The sequence below is a fragment of the Portunus trituberculatus genome, chromosome 14 (assembly GCF_017591435.1).
Source record: "Portunus trituberculatus isolate SZX2019 chromosome 14, ASM1759143v1, whole genome shotgun sequence".
NCBI classification, from domain to species: domain Eukaryota; kingdom Metazoa; phylum Arthropoda; class Malacostraca; order Decapoda; family Portunidae; genus Portunus; species Portunus trituberculatus.
Window position 1 is genome coordinate 20086025 of NC_059268.1, and position 5659 is coordinate 20091683.

Consider the following 5659-nt stretch of genomic DNA (forward strand, 5'->3'; position numbering starts at 1 on the left):
GGAGATCAGAAGATTTACAGCCACAGTCTTCACTATTTCAATCCCCACACGTAAGTTTCTGAAGCTGTATAAAGTCACCAAAATAGTAAGCAGAATGAATATGGAAGCGCGTCACAGCACTGAGGGGCTTAAAGGGAGAAAAGAAAAGTTTGTGGACATAGTGCTCGCTGACAGACAGAGAAAAGGTGAATATCTCTGGCACCGCTAATGGAAGGCAATATCAAGAGGAGTAATAAGAACATGGCACAGAGGAGAGACACTTAAGTTGATGTGTATAAATGAACACAATAGATGAACAATGGAGAAAGTTATGACGGGGTTGTATACTGACTGACTGACTGGCTGACTGACTGACTGACTGACTGACTGACTGACTGACTAATTGGGTAACAGAAAGATTGAATTGATGAAGGATTGACTAACTGACTGACTGACTGACTGACTGACTGATTGACTGACTAGATAACTGACAGACTTTTGATGACTGGGACCATGGTAACAACACACACACACACACACACACACACACACACACACACACACACAGAAGGAAGGAGAAGGTAGAGAAGGTGGAAAGAATGAAAGTGATGATTGCGAGAATAATGACAAAAATAACGTTACATATTACTATTATTACGTCCACCACCACCAACACCACCACCACCACCACCACTACATTCATCATCAAAACTAACACGGTCTCACCACCACCACCATCGCCACCACCGGAGCACTCACTATCAAAACACCACCACTACCACCACCACCACCACCACCACCTCAGCACCATAGACCCACTTTGCCTGTCACCACCACCACCATCACTACTACCAACACGCCCTCACTCTCTCTCTCTCTCTCTCTCTCTCTCTCTCTCTCTCTCTCTCTCACCATAAATAGATAAACACAAGAAAACAATTTATAAAACACACACACACACACACACACACACACACACACACACACACACACACACACACACACACACACACACACACACACACACACACACACATAAAATAAAATAAAATAACTAAAAAATATATCAAGGTAAACAATAAAGATAATGAGAGAAAAAACCGCAAATTCTTCATGTTGACAGAGAGAGAGAGAGAGAGAGAGAGAGAGAGAGAGAGAGAGAGAGAGAGAGGGGGAGAAGGGAAAGTGAGCTTGTCAGATTGATATTAAGCCTGGCCGTTCCCATTAAGGAGGAGGAGGAGGAGGAGGAGGAAGGAGGAGGAGGAGGAGGAGGAGGAGGAGGAGTAGGAAAATGTTGGTTAGATCTTTGCCTTTCTTTCGTGGTCTAAATTTCAACCCTTCAATATTTTTCCTACAGAGTGATTCAGAAAGTGTTAGTAGTAGTAGTAGTAGTAGTAGTGGTGGTGGTGGTGATGGTAATTTTTATTACAGGAACATTATTAGTTCTTATCATCGTTCTTATCTTAATCTCTCTCTCTCTCTCTCTCTCTCTCTGTGTGTGTTTGATCTGCGGCAGTCTATGACGAGAGTCTCTGACGAGACAGCCAGACGTTACCCTACGGAACGAGCTCAGAGCTCATTATTTCCGATCTTCGGATAGGCCTGAGACCAGGCACACACCACACACCGGGACAACAAGGTCACAACTCCTCGATTTACATCCCGTACCTACTCACTGCTAGGTGAACAGGGGCTACACGTGAAAGGAGACACACCCAAATATCTCCACCCGGCCGGGGAATCGAACCCCGGTCCTCTGGCTTGTGAAGCTAGCGCTCTAACCACTGAGCTACCGTGTGTGTGTGTGTGTGTGTGTGTTTGGGAGAAGAAGACAGTTGTTGTTGCGAGTATTTCCAGTGTGTTTACGTTGAGTGTTGGCCAATGCTGCTGCTGCTGCTGCTGCTGTTGCTACGACTCAACCTGACAAAAATAGTGTAGAAGTAATAATAATAAGAAGAAGGATACGAATAATAATAATAATAATAATAATAATAATAATAATAATAATAATAAAAGAAGAAGAATGATAACAATAATAATAATAATAATAATAATAATAATAATAATAATAATAAAAAGAAGAAGAATGATAACAATAATAATAATAATAATAAAAAGAAGAAGAAGAATGATAACAATAATAATAATAATAATAATAATAATAATAATATTAACAATAATAATAATAATAGTAATTTAGGGTGTGAGGGTGTGACAGCTTCATTAGTTCTACATATGTACGTGTAAAACACACACACACACACACACACACACATATAAACAGAGAGAGAGAGAGAGAGAGAGAGAGAGAGAGAGAGAGAGAGAGAGAGAGAGAGAGAGAGAGAGAGAGAGAGGGGAGATTAAGATAAGAACGATAACAATTAATAATATTTCTATAACAACAATTAACCACCACTACCACCACCACCACCACCATCTCCCTCATGACTAGTGACTAACTATCTAATTACTGAGCCCACTTCACTCCTCAACCCCTCAACGCACGCTGGTGACACTGGGAACACGCTGCAACACCCCAAGATCCACCCTGTTGTCTGTCACCCGCTACTGCACTGCGCGATAAGTGGCTACATTCAGAAACGTCTTGCTCTCTCACCACGACAATATTTCAAGTCCCCATAGACAACTAGCCTGGTTTTCAAGAGAGCTTCTCCTTACGATCAACTAGAAATCTTGCTAATCCATCACCAGAAACATAAAATACTCTTAAAAACATGAGCATCTTCAACTAGAGGCTTTGAAAATAGTCGTGGTGAGAGAGCAAAGCGTTTCTGAATATGCCTTAAGGTCAGAGACGAGGAGGTGATGGTGGTGGTGATGGTGGTGGTGGTGGTGGTGGCTGGGAGTGCTTTGAAATATTGCACCCTTATGTATCAATTTCTATTGTATGAGTGTATAGTTGTCTTCTTTACCTTACTCTTACTACTCCCAAAAATTTTGCAGTGTTCTCTTTTGTATTCATAATAAATCTATTTTTAATCTCTTCAGTACTGGGACACATTTTTACAGCTTCAGAAACTCATGTAGGGACTGAGATAGTAAAGACTCTGGCCATTAATCTTTTGACCTCCATAGACCCTTCCCAATGTCAATAAAATCGTCTAATTACACTCAAAAGTCATTGTAAAAAATAGGTCCCGGTACTGAAGGGGGTTAAACAGTGCTTCTGAGGGGTTCGCCGCTTGTGTGGTGCTCCAGGGATGAATAGTCAGAGGGTGGACAGAGTTCAAAATACTGCTGTCCCTGGCTAGACTTTACGACTTGAGCTGGTTGTCTGTGTGTGTCTGTGTGTATGTGTGTCTGTGTCTTGGAGGCGTGGAGGATTACGAGGAGGAGGAGGAGGACGAGGAGGTGGTGATGGTGGTGGTCTTAAATCAAGTTCTGGGCACCACCTGTGTACTGCCCCCTCCCTCCCTCCACCCATCCTTGCCCCCTCCCATCACACACCCTTGGATATAAGACGCTCACACACACACACACACACACACACACACACACACACACACACACACACACACACACACACACACATTCCCAGTCTCAGTGTCTCCATGTCCTCGTCCTCCTCCTCCTCCTCCTCCTCCTCCTCCTCCTCCTCCTCCTCCTCCTCTTCCTCCTCCTCCTCATCCTCCTTCTCCTCCTCCTCGTTTGTACTTATTGGCGACAGTGCAGCGAGCTTTAAAAAAATACAAGTGCATTATGTGTAAAAGTATATTATCATTCTCATTCGTGTCCTCCCTAGAGCCTGAAGCATCAACCCCTTCAGTACCAGGACGCGTTTTCATATTTATTCTGGTTACTATTTGGTGATTTTCTACAGCTTCAAAAACTCATGTGGGGGATTAAAATAGTGAAGACTCTGGACATTAATCTTCTGACCTCTATAGACTCTTCCTAATGTCAATAAAATGGTCTAATCGTACACAAATCTCAAGATAAAAATGTGTTTCGGTACTGAAGGAGTTAAGCTTTTTTTGTCTTCCAGGGATGCACTAGGCAATGGCGACGAAAAGATTGATAAGAAGGCAAAAAAAAGTGTCAGTTTCTCTTTTTCTACATATTCAAAAGAAATTACATGACGATTCTACAAAACCCACTTGAGGACATCCAGACAGCCCACTCAAGTCCAAACCCACGTACACTAACACACACACTAACACACACACATACATACATAAATACACACGTTCATTTCAGCACAGGAAGCCACACACACACACACACACACACACACACACACACACACACACACACACACACACACACACACACACACACACACATACATACATACAGGCACACGTTCATTTCAGCACGGGAAGCTAACACAGACACACACACACACACATACATACATACAGACACACGTTCATTTCAGCACAGGAAGCCAACACACACACACACATACATACTACATGCATAGAGACACACGTTTATTTCAGCACAGGAAGCCAACACAGACACACACAGAGCTCAACACGTGACATGCTCCCTTTCGTGTTCTAATAAAGTGTGATGCTGACAATACGAGTAATAACCCTTTCTCCATTATCACTGCTGCTGGCCCCCTTATCAACACGACCCTCTCTCTCACACACACACACACACACACACACACACACACACACACACACACACACACACACACACATATCGGTGCTTCCTTCTGTGGCCTATATTCAGAAACACATTCTCTCTCTCTCTCTCTCTCTCTCTCTCTCTCTCTCTCTCTCTCTCTTCAGGACTATTTTTCAAGGCCACACAGACAACTAACGGCATTTTCAAGATTGTTTCTCCAGTTAATAATGTAGAAATCTTGTCACTCTGCTTCTAGAAACGTAAAAACACTTTAAAAATCCTTACTACTTCAACTAGACATTTTGAAAAGTGTTTCTCCAGTTAATGATATAGAAATCTTGTCACTCTGCCTCTAGAACCATAAAAAAGACATTAAAACCCTTATTACTTCAACTAGAGACTTTTAAGAGTGTTTCTTTAGTTAATAATATAAAATCTTGTCACTCTGCCTCTAGAACCATAAAAACACCTTAAAAAACTCATGTAAATTCAAATAAATCATCTTGAAACAGTGGAGGTAAGGCAGAGAAGTGTTTGAGAATACGAGCCTAAGACCCAAAGCTCTGACTGATCCGTACTACATAATGTTACTTCTACCTTGCCGTCAACACGCAAAAGTAAATAGCAACCCGTGTTAAGAGATGCTGGGGCCTACTCTTTATCTCCTTATCAGAGCCATTATCAGCAGTGACTGGACCCATTGCCACTGGTGGAGCGAGAGGGAAGGAGCGAGTGATGAGTAATGTGTGGGAAAGGGTATATGAGAGAGAGAGAGAGAGAGAGAGAGAGAGAGAGAGAGAGAGAGAGAGAGAGAGAGAGAGAGAGAGAGAGAGAGAGAGAGAGAGAGAGAGAGAGAGAGAGAGAGAGTATTAATGCCTTCTTGTCTTCCTCCCACGGGTTTCCTTCTTAATAATCTTCCTGTTCCTCCTCCTCCTCCTCCTCCTCCTCCTCCTCCTCCTCCTCCTCCTCCTCCTACTCGTCTTTTTATTCTTCCTTCTCCTCCTCCATAATTCTTTCTCGTTCTCTTTCTCTCCTCCTCCTTCTCCAATTTATATTTTCTCTTATCCAGAGGTTCTTCCTT

The 5659-nt window shown here is 42.6% G+C and overlaps 1 long non-coding RNA gene across 1 annotated transcript in view; it reads right to left on the minus strand.

The window, feature by feature from the left end:
• Positions 1-1736: 1736 nt before the first annotated feature.
• Positions 1737-5659, minus strand: part of LOC123503798 — a 28402-nt gene continuing 24479 nt past the window's right edge. The window contains exon 3 of the long non-coding RNA XR_006674611.1: positions 1737-1899. This is a non-coding gene — a long non-coding RNA (uncharacterized LOC123503798). The remainder of the gene's footprint in view (positions 1900-5659) is intronic.